Raw genomic sequence first — 22,272 nt, forward strand, 5'->3', positions numbered from 1 at the left:
TGGATCAGGTTTGACCCTGCACCACTGACATGTACGGTATCCCTGTGCCTATTGTACTGATAGGGCAGGGTGCCATGCCCTCTGTAGTCTGCTGCAATCACACCATGTTTGCTGTCTGTGAGCAATATGCAGGGAAATACCATCATAGTGGTTGTTGCCTAGCCGAGTGTGTTTGTGTATGAGATATGGGTTGAGAGTGTTCTCTGGGTAATACAAAGGTTGCCTAAATTCTTTGCCAGGCCTTGATGTCACATGTAGGGGTATGGATTGTCAATCTCAGCCTCTCTGCTGTTTGACATCTGTTATCCTTGTAAGGTGGACATTGTGACATAAAATAGGCCCACCATATAAGAAATTTGCAAAACCAGCTCCACAATGAGTCCACTTTTTACACACTCACAGATACGAATGACAAACACCCACACACCAAATCTCACAGTTGCCATGTCTGGGATTAGAACTCCTACTTAACTAGTATGTTACACTACAGCATTACGCAGTTATAGCACATGCCACAGAGATTACTGGGCTATTCTTTCCCCAAAGGTGTATTTCAAAGTGAATGACATCAGCAGGCTTGCCAAAGAAGGGCAATGGAGGTTGAAGTGACTGTGAATGGCCTCAAAAGCAGTGCTTCCTCCACAAACACCCACACAAACATCCACACTTGAAATGTTTGGGGAAATAGAACTCCTACCTAACTAGTATATCACACTACAGCATTACGTAGGCATAGGACACACCAAAAAGAATACTGGGCTACTTCTTCCCCAAAGGCGTATTTCAAAGTGAATGACATCAGCAGGCATGCCAAAGTAGGGCATTTTAAATTGTAATGAGTGTGACTGGCTTAAAAAGCATTGATCCCTACCCAGACAAACACACACACACACAGTTACCACATCGAGGATTAGAACTCCTACCTACCTAATGCGTCATAATACAGCATTATACAGTTATAGGACACGCCACAGAAATTATTGGGCTACTACTTCCCTAAAGGTGTATTTCAAGGTGAAGACATCAGCAGGCTTGCCATAGTAAGGCAATGGGAAGTGCAGTGTGTATGCATGGGCCATAATCCATTCATCGAGAGGCAGATACACAACAGTCACGCACACACAGGTTTATATTCCACAGGTACGTGTATACTACTGCTAGATGACTACTGATGTGTATAGTCATATTACACAGTTAGCACAAACACCACAGACACTATACTGCTGAGGGTTAGCAGAGGCAAATGTCTACGGTGATTGATAGTTGCACATCATGTGGTTTTAGCCAATTGGATGTGTGCTGGCTGGGACAGGCCTCATGATGGAAGGCTCTTTGTCATTGTCACTCTCTTCCACACATCTATGTATGAGTATGTTTGGCCTATTAGAGTGTGTTGTCCTTTGACATATGTGAGTATTCCTATACAATGTGTGTGCAAAGCATGACTGGTGTGTGCTGAGGAGTGTATGCACTAACATCTGCAACTGCCAGATATGTATGGTCCACTGTTGTTGCCAGACATGGGCTTCATTTCTGTAAGTGTGGGAGCATGCCCAATATGACCTTCTGTACTGAATGTGAGAATCCATTCCAGTTATATTGTACTCCAGTGCAGACTTTTGTGTTTTACACCTACAGCTACCAAAATGTTTCTGTGGGATATGTGTAGATCAGTTGACAATATGGGGTCAAAATGGGCAAAGGATAGTGGGTTGCTGTAGGTAATTGTGTTTGTGCTGCTTCTGCTACATGATCCTGGTGTTAGCAGAGATATTCGAACATATGTACTGTTATACACTGTGATGTTTTATGTCATCAGGTACTGTCAGGAATACATATTTACTTGCTGTGATGTCCTGGAGATCACAGGGTGAATGCAGCTGTGTCCAGTATTGTGGTCAGCAGCCTACATATTCTTGCACAATCATGCCATTCTGGAGGGTGAGCTGCAAACACTTGCTGCTGAGTCTGTGTAAATGGTTCAGCATCTTGGTACAGTGGTGGCTGAGGATCCCGTGCTTGTACATCCATTGACATGACAGTATGGCCTAATCTTGCTGTTGCAATACCTCACAGCTGTACAGATTCACACAGGTTTCCCAGAGGCAGGGGTCATAATTCTAGACATTACCCCTTCACATTGTTGTTTATGATCAGGTGTAGCTACCCATTCTTGTGTTTGCAGCCAGGGAAAGTATGTGTACTCAGCAGAGTTTCAGACTTCACACACTCCATGCGCCCATACTCCCACCCTCATAGGTTCATAGGTTCATAGGTTCATAGGTTCATACTAGGCTATCTGTCCTGGGGCAATTATAAGCCTAGCCCGATTCTGTATGGCTTACGCCACCCCTTGATTTGAGTATACTGTGCCCTTTTTAAGGTTTAGTTTACTGTGCCTCTGTTTAATAGTGACACAGGAGTAATCCCTGGGACAAACCTACAATCCCCCATCCACCTATCGAGATTCTTCTTGAAGAGATTCAGTGAGGTGCTCTGCCTCACATGAACTGGAATTCTATTCCAGAGCGAAAGGAGCCTCTGGGTTATGAACCTGTCCCTCCAGCAAGTTCTATTTATTTCTGTGCTGAGGTTCAAGTCCCTCGAGTGTGTGGCTCTAAGGGATTTAGATTTACTGAGGTGGAGCATGTCCATTAATTCTGGATTTGACATAGCTTTGTATGTCAGGCATAGATCGCCTCGAAGTAGGCGGTATGCAACTGAGTAGAGCAGGAGTTTTTTTAACCGAGCAGCATATGGCATCTGTTTGAGACCCTTGATCCTCTTGGTGAGATACTTTTGGGGTCTTTCTAATTGCTGCAGGTGTCAGGTAAGGTACATCCCAAAAGGGGCATTGAATTCTATGATGGGCCTGATGAGGGATGAGTAAAGGGTCATGATTACCTCTCTTGATCTAGATGTGAAACCCTTCGTGATGAGGTGGGCTATGTAGAAGGTCTTTCTAACCACTTTGGCAATGTGGTTTTCAAAGGAGAGATTGCTATCAACTTGGGTCCCCAGGTCCCTAATAACTTTCTCTGTACTTAATGGGTTTCTGCCTATGTGGTAATTTGTGGGCACATTGTTTTTGCCAAAGGGTATGACTATATATTTTTTGGCATTTAGCTTTAAACCATGGTGCTGGCACCAGTTATCTGTCTCTCTGAGACCTTTTTGAAGGATGTTTGTGTCAGCTGGAGAGTTGATTTTGGCGCCCAGTTTGCAGTCATCTGCGAACTTGGTGAGCCATAGTCCTTCCACATTTGCCTGTACCTCGGAAAAGTATATACTGAACAAGAGTGGTCCCAGGACAGAACCCTGTGGGACACCACTTGTGACCGGTTTCGAGTCTGACATGACTCCAGCAACTCTCACTCTGTGGGTTCTGTCTTTGAGCCAGTTTGCGACCCATCTTCTGACATAGGGATTTATATTTAAGCTGGATAGCTTATCTATGATGCCTGAGTGGGGTATTGTGTCAAATGCCTTTGCAAGGTCCAGATAGGCTGTGTGGACTACCTTCCCTTCATCTATGGCTTTGGTGACTGTTTCGAAGAAGTCAACCAGGTTCAAAAGGCAGGATCTGCCCTTGACAATGCCGAACTGGATAGGATCTAGTGTCGGTAGGTCCCCAATGTCTTTGTTTATGAGCTCCATGATGATTCTCTCCATAGCCTTGCAGACTAAGCTAGTCAGGCTTATGGGGCGATAGTTTCCAGGGTCCGTAGAGGCTCCACCTTTGTGGAGTGGGACCACTGTTGCTGTATGCCATTCTGTGGGCACATATCCTGTAGTGAGGCTGAGATTGTATAGCTGTTTTATTTGAAGGATTAGTTCCTCTTTCATGTAGGACGCAACCTGGGACGCCATCTGGTCCCATGGAAGCAGTGTTTTTTGCTTTGGAGAGGGCAGCCTTCACCTGAGCATCTGAGATGTTTGGGAGGCAGCCCTCTGCCGGCATAGTTAATTGCTCTTTTGGGGGGGGGTGGAGAAGTTTGCACTGAACCTGTCTGCCAGGATATTGGTGATGTCTGTGGGTTCAGTGTATTTTTTGTTGTTTAGAATCAACTCAGAACAAGTCTGGGAGTTGCATCCCAGGTTACTAACATAACTGAAAAAAGCCTTATGATTGTCTTTGGTGTCCTGTGCAGTTTTTCTCTCGAAGCTGGCCTTAGAGGATTTTATGAGGGATAGTAATTTTTTGCTAGTACTGATCAGAGATGCCTTCCCTATTAGCGATTTTGCTCTATCATGTAGTAGCTTCCTCCTTCTGTTGTACAGTTTATTTATGTCAGGGGTCTACCAGACTGGACGCCTGCCTTTGGATGATTGGGTCTTGGTTTTGTTTGGGATAGCATGATCCATGCATTCCTGGAGATGTCCGTAGAATGAATTTATATAGGATTCTGCAGTTTGGGCCATAGTTTCCACTGGCCCTGGGGCCTTGAAGGATTCCACTTCTGTTTTGAGAAGTGAGAAGTTCGCTTTTGAGAAGTTTTTCACTGTGGTTTTCTGGGCTGGGGTCGGGATGTGGACATCCAGTGAAATTAATTTATGGTCCAATCTTACCAATGAGGGATATACTTCTGGTGCAGAGCATAGAGTCCCCATGTTGGTAATGATCAGGTCTAGTATGTTGCCCCTCTTGTGGGAGTGGTGACTAGTTGTTCCATAGCATTTGAGTTTATAATTTCCAGGACTCTTTGGGCTAAGGTGCTGGGGCTTGAGTAGTGCTCCCAGTCAATGTTTGGGTAGTTGAAGTCACCCAATATAATGGTGTTCGGAGAGATCTTCATGTTCTCCAATGTTTTCAGGAAAGCCAAGTGGGATTCCTGACTTTGAGAGGATGGTCTGTAGGATGCTATAAACTGAAAAGCAGTCTTGCCCACTGTTAGTTGCACATGGATGGTCTCCGATACTTCGTGCAATGCCACTAACCTGGAGGTGTGGATATCCTTGATTAATATGGAAACTCCCCCTCCTTTTGTGGTTCGGTCCGGGTTTTGGGGCCGAAAAACATGATATGAGGTATAGCCTGGTAGTGCTGGGGTGCTGTCTGGAGCCTCGAACCAGGTATCTGTCACTGCACAGATATCGATGTTCTCCATACTGAGGAGAGCTTCGAGTGCATGCATCTTGAGGTTAAGACTTCTGGCATTTAGCAGCATTACCCTTAGTTTCTTGTTCCTTGTGCTGTCTATGGGGGTGGGTTTGACTTTTGAGCCTTGCCTAAAAAAGGCACTATGGGGGTGGTAAGAGCCTTTGCCAATATCCGAAAGCCCAGTGGTGATATGTGCAAGCCATTCCTAGTGAAGCAACGTCGCTTGTCGAGCATGTCATCCCAGGCTGACAGACACTGGATCCCCTTTGAATGACACCAAAATTTTAGCCAATTGTTAAAATCGATCATTTTGTCTTTGTACTGTGGCATCATTCTAGGTGAGGGTAAGATGCTGTTCAAGGTCAGGGTCATACCAGCCTGGGCTACATGATCAGAGAGCTCCTCTATGTCTCTTTTCATGTAGTCCAGGGAGGTACGTCTCAGGTCATTCACACCAGCATATACAATGACTTAGTCATATTTGTATTTGCTTTGGAGTGACCTGAGTGCTTCCGTTATGTGTCGGATCCTAGCACCCGACAGGCAGCTCACCGTGACCTACTCTTTATTCAGCCTGGTGAACGGGACGTCAGTGTTTCTGACAATAGAGTCACCTATAACAAGAGTATCAGGTGTGTTATTCAGCCTTAAGGGCTGTGGCTGCTTGGCACACTGACTTTGTGGGTTATGTGGTGTGTGTGTTTTGTTTTGAGGTAGCGTTTGCTTGGATGTCTGCTTTGGAGGTCTCTGTTGCTTAGGTAGGTTTTTATTTAGAGCCTCTGAGTATGTTTTTGTGTATTTATGTGTTTGGTTCGCTGATGTGGTGGGACTATGTGATACTGGAATTGTGTTGTTTGAAGTTACCTTCTCCTCCTGACTGGTTACACCAGTTTTGAGATGAGAGAGCTCAGCCTCCAGTTTGGCTAAAGAGTTGCATCTCTCACATATATTTGAACCTGTTTGGAGGAGGAGAGGGTTGTCCGTGTACATGAGACAGTTGTAACTTTGCCTCAAAATTCCCAGATTCACCAGCTGGACTGGAGAGGAAACCATTGACTGACCTTTGGACATGCTAGAGTAATAGGGAAACTGAATTTAAGATGGACCAATAGAGGACAGTGTAATCGTAGAGAGTATAAGAGTAAGTAGTGTTTATGGTTTAATAGTGCTAACTTGTAGGATTACTTAATTGGACCAGTGAAGGGCCTTAGAATGAGAATATGGTGTTTAAATTGAGAGAGAGAGCAGTTCTAAGGGAAAACGTGAAGAGCAGACTTTGTGGAGCCAGGAATAGTTTAAACCCCATTAGGCGGCGCTGCCCGCTGTTGCGCTATACACAAAACCGCGCTAAACCCCGCAGAAAAGGGTTTTAAGAGAGTAAGATGAAGGAGTTTTGGACTTGACCCAAAATGGCCAATAAAACTACAGTTTTAAGTCAGTAACAACTCCCACAGGGGCAGGCAGGCTGCTCAATGTTTTTCACTGCCACTGATCAACAGAGAGACTTCCCTTTAGCCCAAGCAAAAAATGGCCTCACAGAAACTTAGAAACAGTTCAAGAACAGCAAGCCTGTAACTGAACTTTTTTAAATCTCAGAAAAGTGGGAAAAAAGCAAGATTTTTTTTTGTTTTTTTTATTTTTTCAGAGATAGCAGAGGTTCACAAGTATCAACAAGTTATAACAGTGTAGTAAATGACCCCACACAAGAGTGCTAGGCCAAAGACAGATAAAATGCAAGTTTTGAGAAAAAAAACAATTTTAAACATAAGTGCAAACAGGAAATTCAGTAAACAGCTCTAGAATGTGCTCTAAATACAGTTACTAATGCAGAAATCAAATTTAACAAACCAGAAAGTGCTCAAAATAGGCGGCTATGCAGAAAAACTTAGCAAATAAACAGAGGAAAAATACTTAAAATCTCAAAAGTGGCTCCTTTCTTCTCTTAGCATTTTATCCTCTTGGTGGGTGCTTCACCAACAGCCAACAAGCCTGAAAAGATGCCAAAACCATGAGGCAACCAGGTTTTAAGAGAGGAAGATGAAGGAGTTTTGGAATTGACCCAAATGGCCAATAAAACTACAGTTTCAAGTCAGTAACCACTCCCACAGGGGCAGGCAGGCTGATCAATGTTTTTCACTGCCACTGATCAACAGAGAGACTTCCCTTTAGCCCAAGCAAAAAATGGCCTCACAGAAACTTACAAGCAGTTCAAGAACAGCAAGCCTGTAACTGAACTTTTTTAAATCTCAGAAAAGTGGGAAAAAAGCAAGATTTTTTTTTTGTTTTTTGTTATTTCAGAGATAGCAAAGGTTCACAAGTATCAACAAGTTATAACAGTGCAGTAAATGACCCCACACAAGAGTGCTAGGCCAAAGACAGATAAAATTCAAATTTTGAGAAAAAAAACGATTTTAAAAATAAGTGCAAACAGGAAATTCAGTAAACAGCTCTAGGTTGTGCTCTAAATACAGTTACTAATGCAGAAATCAAATTTAACAAGCCAGAAAATGGTCAATATAGGCGGTTATGCAGAAAAACTTAGCAAATAAACAGAGGAAAAATACTTAAAATCTCATCTGTTATTCTATCCTCTTCCATACGTTATGCAAACATTATCTGATATGTTCCCTATAGTTATCACCTCATCCCAGCAGTAATTTGGTGTTGGTCCACAGTTCATGCAGTAGGACATGGTGGACATATTACTGTGATTTGTTCACATGGCCTTACATTTGGGTTCTGTAGACTGTGTTATGTTGTTACTTGGAAGTCCATGACATAACATACATTGGCAGTACGGGTGAGACACAGGCCTTTGGCAGGGACTGTAGGTCATTTGGTAGTGATGCAGGCCAGCTGTAGCAGGGCGTTGCATTATGTCACTCCTACAGTCCCAGACTGCAATACACTATATTTCCCTAGGGTGACAGGGTAGGTGTGCAAGGTGTTTATGCCAATACTTTCTGTCAGTATTGATCCAGTGGTGTGGGTGCTGGCAGGGTGAAGCTTACAGCTAGGGACACACCTGCATGCTACATTCTTTTGCTATTGCCATACACAGGTGGGGGTCATATTGTACTCATTCCCAACAGCAGCAATAAGACCGGAGAGGTACCTGTGGTTGGTGGCGTGGTTAGCTGGGTGCACGTGTGCTATGAACACTACTTACATCTGACTCACAGATATGCATGGGGCATTCCACTTATGCTGGCTTGTGCAGGAACATCAGCTCTTTCTCAATACTTCATTCCTATGACCTGGCCAGACGACATCGGTATTCCTTACTACAAGCCCAACTAACGTGCTGCTAACCTGTATGTACAATGCCAAGAGTGTGTCCATTTGACAGTTACATATTATATACTGTCTGGCTGGGGTACTTCCCTCTGTGTACTGCTTGTATATCTGGGCAGATATTCATGCCATGTCCATCTTTCAGATGGTGCACATATTACTTCCATACATTTACTATGGCTTACTGCTGGAATGTGTTTTTCTGGGAAGAATTGTGTTTGGCACTGCAGTTGTGAGAACTTGGCCCTGTCATCGGCGGTACTGGGGAATGGCCACCAGGACAAACCTCACCATGCATACATACTGACCACTCTCACACAATATACAACACATTTACTGGGAGGGTGGCCTAATGGTTAAGGTGTTTGCCTTACAAACACAAGGTACAGGGTTTGAATCTCACGGGATAATTGGCTAGGCTTAAAATGGCTCGCAAGGGCAGTAAGCCTAGTAATAATCTATGAACCTATGAACGCACCAACCTAACACACACAGACCTGCATATTGTACACGTGCTGCAATTTATCCTGCTACCTTGGCCAGCTCAGGTAATCTGTGCTCCCCTGTTATTATACCTACAGATACATGTTACAAAATTTCTACATAGGATGGGGGCACACCTGACTGTTACTACATTTTTACATAGGATTGGGGGGCACACCTGACTGTTACTACGTTTCTACATAGGATTGTGTGGGGGGGACACCTGACTGTTACTACATTTCTACATATGATTGGGGGGCACACCTGACTGTTACTACATTTCTACATAGGATTGGGAGGAGACACACCAGACTGTTACTACATTGCTACATAGGATTGTGGGAGGGGCACACCTGACTGATACTACATGTCTACATAGGCTTGGGGGAATACCTGACTGTTACTACATTTCTACATATGATTGGGGAGCACAGCTGACTGCTCCTACATTTCTACATAGGATTATGAGGGGGGCACACTTGACTGTTACTACATTTCTACATTGGATTGGGGGGCACACCTGACACATGTACACATTTGCTATGTCTGTACTGGTATTTCAGGTACTCCATTTCATTCTGTATTCTAACCTATCATGCTGACAGAGGCATATCAGTGTATTACAGGTCTTAGATTTGATTGACCTACATTTCAGTTTCTGACTTCTTACCCTTCAGAACTAACATTCCACTGTCTGACCTGTTGTAGTCTGTCTTTGTAGGTCTGGGGGGGGGTCATTCTCCATAGACATCAACCAGAGGCCTTAGCACAGCCTTTGTTCGTGTTTGTCTACACCTGTCCTGCTGGCTGAGACTGTTGTTGGGTATGTGAGCCTCCTTGACTGGCATGTGTGTGTCCTATGGACACACGTGGCCCAGCACATTTCCTGCAGTGAGTTTTGTCACCTTGTCTAGTACTGGCTACTATGTTGACACCAGTATTGGTTACAGATCTCATGCTACCACTATAGGTGTCTACTATCTGCTGGCATCCCATTCAGCTACCCAATTCCCTTGCATGCTCACATCCATACCATAGATACAAGTAACAATACAGACTACTCCATTCTGCAATTGGTAGGAAGAGTGACTTACATTGTGGCTGTGCCAGCATTGAGGATGGTGCTGGAGGGCTATGTCGGATGCACATAGTACACACCCTATACATGGTTAAGCACAGGTTGTGTCATGTTTGGCATACCTTTTACTATATGTGCGAGTTAGAGAGAGGTGTCATTCCCTGGGTCCCTATCATGTCAGTGTATGTGCTATGCATTCCCTCTTTGCCTAGGCCTGAGCATACTGGGCATGCCTTCTTCTGCCTACTGGGGCAGGCTCAGATTGTTCCTCCTCTGAGTCACTCTGTGCCTGTGCAGGCCTTGGCAATGGTGGTGGGCTGTGTGGCCCTACCCCATGCTGTTCCTGCTGCAGATGTTTCCACAGGATCATATTGTGTAGCATGGCACATATGATGACAATATGGGTACATGTAGTTGGTGAGTACAGCAAGGCTCCACCGGATGTGTCCAGGCACTGGAACCATGACTTGAGCATCCCAAACACAAGCTCTATTATGATTCTTGTTTGTGCGTGTGCCTCATTATGGAGTTTTTGTTCGGGTGTGTGTGCATTTCTGATGGGTGTCATCAGCCATGGCTCCAGTGCGTAACCAGCATCCCCCACTAGGTGATCATAACAGATGTCCACATTGGCAAATCTCTGGTAGAGCTGCGTCAGATGCCAGATGTGGTAGTCGTGATAGCTTTCAGGGCAGCCAGCACACACACATTCATTATAATGCCCTGGGCATCTCACACGACCTTTCAGTTAATGTAGGGGAAGCCCTTGCAGTTGATGTAGACCCTACCCCACTCACCAGGTGGTGCTTTGATGCATATGTGCATGCAATCTATAGTACCCACTACCTCAGGGTATTCTGCTATTTGGTGGAAGAGACGCATATTGCTGGCCAATGCCTCACAGGTTTTGGGGAAATATACGTACTCTCCGGCATGTGCTGACATGGCATCCAGGAAATGGTGGAGTACCCTGGATGCTGATGCCTGTGAGATCCCCATGATATCCCCAGATGGCCTTTGGAAGGTATCTATGACTAGTATTCTTAGGCCTACACATACCTTTGTGTCCACTGGGATGGGTTCCCCCCTGTTAGTTCTGTGTGTAAGGTGTGGCTGGCACAGCTCAACAATTTGCTGTAGGAGGTCCCTGTCCACCCTATAGTGCTTCACTATCTCAGCTCATGTAGCCCCTGGGTCTGTACACTCTTCTCCTTCTCTTCACTGTGGGTTGGTTGACAGCATTCACATCCTCATCACCCTCAGCCTCTTCCACATGTTGATGTATGATAACTGCTGCAGCCCCTATCATTTTGTTGCTTTTGTTTGGTAAAATTTCCCCACTTGTTTTCACCGGTGGTGTAGAGTATGTGGGAAAAACAGAGGATAAGGTGTTTGTATAGTTTATAGTAGTGTGCTGGGCTGGGCTGGGCTGCTGCCTGTGGAATTGGCTGATTCTGATATATTTCACCTGACAGCTATGCTAGTTGTCCTTTATTACATTCCTACTGCTATTTCCCCTTCCCATTGCCTTCCTGTTTAAGCCCAGGGGCATGCCACACAAACACAGTGCTCAGTTGTGCACAGAGCTGCTATTTCCTGGTTTAGTTTTGTTTTTTTCTTTAAAACCCAGTGCGCAGCACTCAAACCCACTTAGGTAATGTAAAGAGTGCTAGGCAGCCTCAGACACACCACATTGCTTAGCTCTAAGCTAATGGCAAACCCAAGCCACAGGACTCCAATAGGCTTACAGTATGCCTGACACTTCCACCCTATGATGTCAGCTAACTTTTAGGCTTGCACTATGGTATTCCTCCACTTACACAGTTGGGTGCTGGCTAGCACTGAGGGGAAATCTGGGATTCAGTATCATTCCCCTCATTTGCATAGGATTGCCTACTAATGCATAGCTACAAGTCCCACACTGAGCCTTCCCCCTTAGCAACCACTATTCACTGGCTATGTTGTCTTCTGCCTGCCATTGAGTATTATGGCAAAATAGTGATTTTGGATACAATGCTTATTTCAGTTTTTTCTTTTTTTTTTTATTTTATTTCCGGCTCAATCCCATTTGGCTGCCCTACACTTAAACAGCTAAAATCGGCTAAAAAAATAAAGGTTTTTTTTTTTTTGGAAACTGTTTTCCATGCCAGTGGTCATATATTTGGCCATTGCAATGCTTTACACATACTATACACCCTTTATTTGGAGCTGTCATGGCCAAGTACATCTCTACACACTACACTAGTCCTGCACGGCTGGCTGACAGCTTCCTGGATCACAAATTCACCTCATTTGCATGATTTTCACCTGCAAATGGGGTAATTTGCATACAGGAGCTGTGTCTGTACAGGAATAGTGCAGGAGTGCTCGTGCACATCCATGGAGCTTATTCCTGGATCGCACGGCGGCCATATTCCCTTCAGCAGCTCCTGCACTATTCCTGCATGCTGTGCAGAGCTTGCTGAATCCGGGGCTTCATCTTCATATCTATTAGCATCAGTGCTATATGTAGCATGGATCTAGTACTTAAACATACACTGCTATTTCAAAAAGACTTCTCAAGTCCTGTAACATAACATCACATTGAAAATAATTTCTTATATTTCTCTACTGCATAATGTTTTGTATGCATATAAATATATGTCTGTGATATAATATGTATATTTATCATTTATATTATACCATTTACTGTATTTTGGGGAGATTTTCTCACTGGGTCTCCACTAAAAAGGGGATTTTGCCCACCCAGATTTTCATGGTAAACAAATGCAAAGTAAATAAAATAAAATAAATTTCTTAATAAATCCATTACTTAAATTTTTGTAATCCCTAGTTCTTACCCTTCCTGCGTGCCTTGAAGTAATTTCCATTCCAGGGAATCACATCCATTTTTGACATCATTCTTGGCCCACTGCTCTTTAACATTTTCATAAATAACCTCTACACCTCCTCTCAAAGTATTTGTCTGACAGCCCACTACAACTACAGTCCGTCACACAAGATGCCTTCAACTCAGTCGAACTGTGGCTACGTCAAACTAACTTTTACTTCATTCTAAAAAGACTAAACCACTACTATTTTTCCTACAGTCCATGTCAATGCTAAAAGTAACTTCCACATTACCTCTCTAAACAATACAGCTATTGAAGTAGTTACCCATACCAAATTGCTTGGACTCACCAGAGACGACAGCTTAAACTTTGATATGCACATGTAACACTGCATGAAAAAAATCACCAAAAGCTAGGTCTCCTATACACACACACACACACACACACACACACACACACACACACACACACACACACGCACACACACACACACACACACACACACACACACAAAATGCTTACTTCTTCTAGTAGAATCACCCTAGCTAAATCTTATCTTTTAGCCTCTCCAGTACAACTCACCTGTTTTGACTAACATCCAGGTCCCTCTCTTAAATCACAACTGGTGCAATGCTATAATACAACAGGATTTGCTGTCATGTACTTAAAGCACAGAAGATCGAGTCCACCTGTGTGAGTCTTGCATTGTGAATGTTGTAATGTCGAAAACCAACACTACTGACTGTCACACCTTATCCCCTATCTGGACCCATGATAATGCTTGTTCTTGGGTCCAGGGATTGTTGAGGTTCAGAGTTTCTGTCAGGTAGACCTGTGTTTGGTATTCTGACTTTTGCAGAATGGTTTCATGTATTGGACGACTCAACCACCTTAGTGTCGAGTACATAATAGTAAACCATAAGATAGCTAGAGTTGCTGCTGCCACATGAAGCTCTTCATTGCTCTGCCTTATGTGCTGTCAGCTGGTTAGAACTCCCACATCAACTAGCCCATACGTAACTTCTTCCAACCCATAAAATACTATATAACCCCTCTACCTGCCCTTCAATCGCCTCAATACTTTATCACTATCTCACAAATAAACCTCTGCACTCTCAAGACAAAACCCTGCTTGAAATCTATATTAAAAAAAAGGTATTGAACAATGTCTATACTCACACTGCATATCCAATCTATGGAACTCTATCCCATATTCAATCAGAACTATATCTAGCCACGTATTTAAGTCCTCTCTCGTAGAATAGCTGACAAACTCATAGCCACACCCATGAACTTCACCTATATGGTCTACATCAAAAATACTTTTCATTCCTACTAACTGCTCATTAGAATATCTATCTGTACCTTTCAACAAATGTCCTATCCCCATTCTCGGGGGGACTTGCATGATATTTTTTTTTATTTTTCCCCTACTATAATAAATTGTACTACTAATACTTTTGTAAATACTTATTGTCATTTTTTAAATTTTATTTACTTTTTTATTACTATATCACTCATGTTTCCTCTTGCTTTATTGTATCCTATGTAGTTCCCTTGCAATTTGGATTTATATATGCTTATCTGCTCTGCTATTTTATTTGATGTTATGTAAACCTCTTGAGTTTTTCTGTCTGGGCCTCTCTGGAAAATGAATAATTATTATCCATTTGGACTTTCCAGGTAAATAATGTAGCTAAATAAATAAACAAATACATAAATAAATAAAATATTAAGAGAGCACAATCTGCCCCTACTTGATCCATTTTCCTCAATAGCTTCCATAAACTCTGTCACCCAGTGAATCTACTCACATTAATTTCCTGATCAATGAAACTTAATTTGTATGGATACGGTGTGGGAAGACTTTGTCCACTATAATTGATGGAAATGTTTCCAGAATCTTGACATCTGACTAATCAACAAATGGGGGTACATTGCCGCAGTCTGTGGTCTTACTGGCATTTTGGCCAGAACAGCCCTGACGTCTGTCATGATGCATTTGTTTCAGAAAAAAAAGTCCATTCCCCCCACAGCTTGCAAATAACATGCATAGTCTTTATTTATTCTTATTTGTTGACCAGCAATGTCCAAATGGGCAAAGCCCATTTTCAAGGAGCACAGAGAGAATCTTGAAGATACTCATGACAACATTGTTGTTGTTATTATTGTTTACACAAATACATTGCACAGTCCTTAAGACATCGATATACAAACAGTAATTGTTCTGTAGAGACACTATGCAAAGATAAAACAGGTATTGCTTCTGTGGTGAGATTATACATGGTGCTATACATCCGAGGTGTAAAAACATTTATTCTGCAAGCAGTTCATGTAAAATATATGTGATAATCAGGCATTAGATATGGCTTATATGGCATGGGTAAAGAGAGTTACAGTACAAATGTTAGGAATATATATATTTTTGTCTGTGAGTTGCTTCATCTGCTAGAACTGTTTCTGGTTTAACTGCTCCATTTTGTTTTTTGTTTTAAAAAATCTGCTTGGCCAAGTGTTTTTGTTCTATGTGGGAGACAGATGCGTAAATTATCCAGGTTGCACATTTCACATTTTTTCCTTTCTTTAATGTATTTTTTGAGTACATGGGACATTTCTGGGTCTTTATCTTTTCTGATAAAACTTGAAGCCTGCAAAAACTACAAACACGGTTGGTGACACCCTACTGTGTGAGGAAATGAAACTTTTATTTTTTTGTCTGTGAGTTGCTGTTGATAGAGCTGCTTTCTCTTTTACCTGCTCCATTTGTTTTCTGTTTAAAATATCTTCTTGGATTGGTGTTTTTTTCTATGTGTGAGATAGACACTTAAATTATCTAGGCTGCACATTTCACTTTTTTAATTGGTTAATTTGTTTCTTGATTGATACTTAAATACACAGGGAATTTCTGGGTCATTGGCCGGGATTCAGTAATCCTCCGAGTAAGACTAATCAAGTCTTACTCAGAGACTGCCGTTTAAGACTACGACGTCAGCACGTCATGCATATGCATGAGGGTACTGACTCAACTGGAAGGCTTACACCGAGCATGTAAGACTGCAGGGGGCGTGTTGGACTGCTGAGCAGTCCAAATATCCACGCCCCTGCAACCATATAAAGCGAAAGACAAATGCAATGAGCGAGTCCACTGAAATGTACACATAGCAAATAGTACACATCCCCACATACTAAACCCCTTTGTAAATGTAAAATGTAGACTATTTCTTTTTCTAATTCCCGATATAGCTGCCCATATTTGTGCGTGTTTGCGCGGGTGTGCCCACTGCTTAGCTGCAGTTAGCAATTTTGACATCGAAGAGCGTAATAAGAAATGTTTATGCAAATCAAGCCCACTAGCGTAGTAGCAGAGCATTCGCACAAAGAAGAGGCATTCCCAGTTCTAGTCCCACCACTCCCCTGTCTATTTTATGTTTTAAATTAGTATATACAATAATTCCTGACATATACAAATGAAATTTTAGTAAAAAGCATTGAAATGGCCTATGTATTAGTGAACAAAATGTATATATATATATATATATATATATATATATATATATATATATATATATATATATATATCTAAAAGAAGGTGAGCAGCATTAAGGATATTAACATATAATTGCCCATAGCTAAGCAGCGCTTTACCTAGCGCAATATAATTGCCATAGCTAAGCAGCACTTTACCCAGTGCAAAAGGTTTGTGCGGAGCTTCGCACCGTGCTAACCAGTGCACTGTAGGGCAGCGTGGAGCAACGTAGACAAAAGTTGCCTAAATACAGCCACACCCCCTAGCCTATCTGGACAGTAGTAAAATAAAAAGCAATGACATGGTTCAAACCCAGGACACTGTGCACCATAATCAAAGTACTGAACCACTAAGCCATGACATCTTAACATAAACATACACTGTTAACATACATATACTTATAAATGGAAGATTAACCATTGCTAAGCAGGTTTGCTGTTAGCCGAGAATTTTCAAAAATGGCCAATCACAAATAAGTGTGGGAAATGTGGCATATTTAAGCTCCATAGGTGGGAATACACGCCATAACTGATTTTAGCTCCCATCTGCAGTCAGAATGGCTGATGCTGAAGAGGGTATTCACTTTCGAGTGCAACGCTGGGGCATTGAGGAGTCAAAATACATGGTTTGGCTCCTTGTCCACCGTCATGAGTCAAGACTCCTGCAGGGCCAGTTCCAAGGGACGGAGTGCAAAGCAGAGGCTTGGAACCAGTTAGCTCATAATCACACCAGTGCCACAGGCGTCCCTCGGACTGGTGAGCAGGTCCATCACCACCATGCAGACCTGAAGAGATGGAAGCAGGACCTACTGAACCGATGGATACAGGGAGCCCGTGGCATGCAAGATGCCCCACTACTGAGTAGGTAGCCATGGAATGAAGTACGTAAGAGATGCTAACTTAGTCTATATAATGGATAGGTATGTCTCAATATCCCTTCACTTACTTCACAGCTGCAGGTGTCCATGCTGCGAATCAGCAAGCCTATGCAGATTGGCTGCTAAGGCTGTGCCACCAGGCAAGTTAGTAATTATTCTGCATGTATTGTTATATAAAATAGGTGAGAGAGCCTGAAAAAAAGTGTTGTAACCTATTAATAAAGGTATAATATGTCTTGAATAAGTCTTCTGTATGCACTGTAATATCAAATAAACGAGAGAGCCTGTAGAAAAGTGTGTAATGTAATTAATAAAGGTATAATACTTGGAGTGTGTCTGTGTCACTTACTTTGAAATGTTGTTGTACCCTTGCATTATATAAATAGTACTGTTGTATTAAGTGCTGTCAACCCACAGTTGGGCAGGCCCATATAAAGTGGACGAAGGAAGTGCCAGTAGCTGTGAAGCATATATACAGTCCTCAACAGTTGGTTAATGGCTGGCATGCATAGGTAAATCTGGCACCCGAGTAGCTTGTTAATGTGTTCCCCAGAAATGTGAGTGTGCTACATGAAATGTAGGGTTCTGTAGAAATTTAACTGAAAATATATAAATAAAATATATAACTATGTAGCAGTAACATCTACATCTTGGACAGTTAGTATGTCAGATATAGGTCAGGTATATAATGAACTAGCCAAACCCATTACACAACCTAATGCATGTTGCCTAGTGTAATAATACATGTAGGGGATATACACCTGCAGTCAATAGGAATGTAGTGTAGACTAAAAGTACTTATAAGATGTTAATGGAGGTATCTTTTTACACCCTACTGTATGTGCATAAACAATGCAATTCCACACCTCAATGGGTATGTCTAATCTCAAAACTTTTGTTGGGACATATGTCCTATTGTTCTGTAAATATCTGCATTTGATGCATGTGCCCTGTTCAAACACCACAATCTTGGTGGCCTGTTGCCACCAATCATCCCGGCATGCTGTTGGAATGTCCACTGTCGTTCAATATAAGCATGTGTTATGCTTGCTGTTCAACTGTTGGAACCCTGGTGTGTTGGGTTAATTGGAATATTACTGCATGCTGTTACAACTAATTTGGAAGGCTGTTGTCTATGTTGTAATTAAACACACCTAAACACAGAACATATGGGAAGGCCGGTCCCAGAGGACCCACCTGTCCCTCCTCAGCTGGCAATTGCACCTGGCACCAGCAGGTCGGGTGCCCAGCCCAGGCTCCCCTCCTCCATTGGTCCTGTGCCACCTTCAGGTGGAAGCGCTGCAGGGGATGGGGCTCATCCCCCCTGTGCAAGCGTGGGTGGAGAAGGGCCACCTGTCACCCTCTGAAGGGTCCGGGCTGTGGTGCGTAGGGAGATCCAGTGTTCAGTCGCTGATCCCCTACACCAGCTCGAGGCGAGAGTGGCGCGACTCACGGGTGAGCCTGCCCCTCCTACACAGCCCTCAGCAAAGCCACCCTCGGGGCTGTGAAGGGGCAGTGGTGACTGCCCATGGGTGGTTATCTCAGTTCCACTGTTACCATCTGTGGGATCATGGGCTTGCTATTTCATTTCCAAACATCCGTCCCCGTGAATTGTGTTCACCCACACCATATGTCATATTCTGCCCCTGTATGCATCTTGTTTGTCTTTTCTGTTTACCTCCCCAACCTACCTCCCCAAATATACCTACTTCCTCTACCTCACTTTCCACTCTCACCTGAAAAAAAAAAAAAAGGCAATCTGTTCCCACAAAAAATTACGCCCTATACATAGCTGCCCATTTCACAGACATGTCCGCTGGACATGTAAACTGATAATTATAATTGGCAGTACAATATACTTTGTTGTCCTCACCCCTCCCTCAGGGGTGGAAGGTTTCAAATTGCACTCCAAATTTCTAACATATGCACAGCTGTTGCTGGTAAAGAAATGGGCAGCTATGGACCTTCCCTAGACCCTTCCTGCACATCCCGAGCTGTTTTCCCTACTGTCTGTCCCTCTTTGTGCCCCCTTTTTCACCACTTTCCTATCTCCCCATTTTCTTTTCTTTCAAAGAAATTAGTGCAGGGGTTAGTGGGAGTAAGCACTTTTAAGCAGTAGTTAGCAGGTTTGAGCATGTGTGCGCTTAGCTAAGTATTGCTAAGCTTTGTGCAAACTTGCAGAAACCTGCTTACAACTGCTTAAAAGTGCCTTAGTCACTCTGCATGGCAGGGCCCTTGTTCTGCTGAGCAGAAAAATAAAACACCTCTGTCAGTCTCGAACCCTGGACACACTACACTGCATGAAACACCACTAAGCCACAGCAGACATGCAGCAAGTTGGTGCTGTAATAAATATATCATGCATTACAATGAGTGAATGTAAATGGAAAATAGGAATGCCATAATGCAAATCTTGTTCTGTGGATCTTTACCAGCAGTTGTTGTGGAATAGCATGACATGTCTGTCAAAAGAGAACCAGCCATTCTAGCAGGAAACAAGGTTACAGTAGCACTTTACAAACCCCACAAAGTAGCAGTACAGGATAAACACTGGCATATTTGAATAGGGCAGAGGCCATACTTCCCAACTGTGACTGCTTTTCAGGGATGTCCCTGATTCGTAAACAAATGTTAGCTGTGTCCCTCAGAATCCCTCTGAAAAGTACTGACATTAGGCCGAAAAGTGGGGAATTACACTTAATGAATAATGTCAATAAGTAAGAGTAGACACTGCTTGCACGTCAGAAAAGGTGTATTAATACATATGCTCTGATTCCCTCACAGTCTCAACTTAATGTCTGTAATATATAACAGGTGTACCTCACTTATATGTACCTTTCCCTGAGGCTGTTCAAATATATACCTGAGTATATCAGAGGCCTGGCAGAGGCAGAAACACGCAGGCATTTCTGCTTTTCTGCTATTACACACTCTGCAAATAGCTTTGGAAGGAGTCCCACAAGCATACCCTTATGTAGGAGTACAACACAGAAATAGCAAAGGATGTAGCCATGTACTGGTAGCAACCATCTGTGACAATGCCATTGTTCCAGTGCAGAAAAGACCGGTGTGGTGCAGAGACAAAGAATAATAGGCTAACCCTGGCTACCATCTGGATAAGTCCACAAGTGGGAGCTACGTAGACAGACTACTTGCCTTGTTAGACTAACAGGTGCACAGCAACCCTGTATGTTCAGCAAGATAAACATCACACAATAATATATAAAGCTCTCTGTACTTATGCACCCCTACCCAAAAGAACAATATACCTGTGTATTCAGGCTCTACCAAGAATGTAGGTAGGCAAACTCAGTACTGAAATGTGTCCAGTTGTCTTGAGCAGCCTGTACTAATGTCAACACAAATAAACAACAAACTGTTCAGAAGTGAGGTAATTAATATTTACAGTATAGTAGTTCACAAACAGTTCATGTGCCAGAGGAATATATTGCAATAACTACTTTTGTATGGCAGTTAATTGTCTAATTAGAAAAGAAAGTACATATGTAAGCATTTGGAGGGGTGAGTAAAATTCTACACTGACAAGTGTGTACTAGAAGCAGCAACATTCAGGTTTGAGCACAACATGCAAATCAGGGGCTACAACCCTAGCTTCAGAGATAAGAAGTATACCAACCTTCTGACTGACACAACGGTGTCCAGAGCAAACAAGCATGGGCCCCACTTTGAAAAGCTGAAAGGGCTACTCCTACCTAACCTAGCATTTTATAGCAGTGGGCTGCTATGACAGTGAGTACTGCAATTACCACACAGCAGGCTGCATGCAATTAGTAAATGGTGGGCACCAATTGATGCAGAGGCCATCACATGCACATGTGCAGATACCTAGAAAAGTAACAAGACAGAGACAGAGACAGAGGCAGAGGCAGAGGCAGACGGACACACAAAGAGACAGAAACAGAGACAGACAGACACACAAAGAGACAGAAACAGAGACACAGAAAAAGAAAGAGCAACAGCAACAGACAGAGAAAAAAAAATATTTCCTTTAAAAACAGACGGAACAGAGTAATACAAAGGAAAGGTATGTAACACATATGTATTTGCTGGCAAGTAGTAGATGTTTATGAAGAGTACTCTACATACTGTGAATCATCCATATGTGGCAGCAGTGCGTATCTATATGTATCTGTACATGTGCATAGGGCAATGGACATACTGCAACTGTTTGTGAAGGGTGTATGTATATATATATATATATATATATATATATATATATATATACACACACACACGTTGTTGAAGGTTGTTATGTGCATATTTCTATGTAGGTTGTAGTGTGCGGCAAAGAAAACAGCATGCAGTGCTGGTATATGACATGTGGTGGTTAAACGCTGTGGGTACGATTTGTCATTTTTGCAGTGTTGCAGCCAGTGAGGCCTGCTAAAGCTGCATGGGCTGAGGACACCTTCAATGCATTCTGCACAACACTGTGCAATATTATTACATAACTGTATATCTCACAACTATCGCATAATTGATATTCCCACCATGAATAGTGGACTGTATATGTGCCTATATGTACATCTATATGTACAGCAAAGGATGTTTATATGTATGTCTGTATGTATGTGTATATGTATATATATATATATATATATATATATATATATATATATATATATATATATATATATATATATTTAAAATGTCCACAGCACATACATGTCCTCAGGTAGTGATAGAGAATACGTTCATCTAAGAATAATCCAACTCCACATCACCATAAAACAGAATCTTTATTCATAGGAAGTGAGTGCTTTCACCCGAAGGCTTTGTCAAACTTTACATCCTCCATAGTCAGTGGAGTCTTAATATAGTATAACATCAACCCCACCCTAACAGGATATTAACATACTCAATTAATCAATTAAAAGCAGAAGCAGGGACACACCTTCAAACAACAAAACCCTATTTAAAGAGTTCTAAAACTTCTACAAGGATTCTAAATGTCATAGTACATAAATATAAAAAATATAAAAAATGGCAAACAATCATAATGTCGTTCGTCATACAACAATATATAAGCTAAAATCACTAAATATATTGCATATTAATACA

This window comes from Protopterus annectens, chromosome 1.part1, assembly GCF_019279795.1.
Source record: "Protopterus annectens isolate FY-2018-M chromosome 1.part1, PAN1.0, whole genome shotgun sequence".
Classification (NCBI taxonomy): Eukaryota; Metazoa; Chordata; order Ceratodontiformes; family Protopteridae; genus Protopterus; species Protopterus annectens.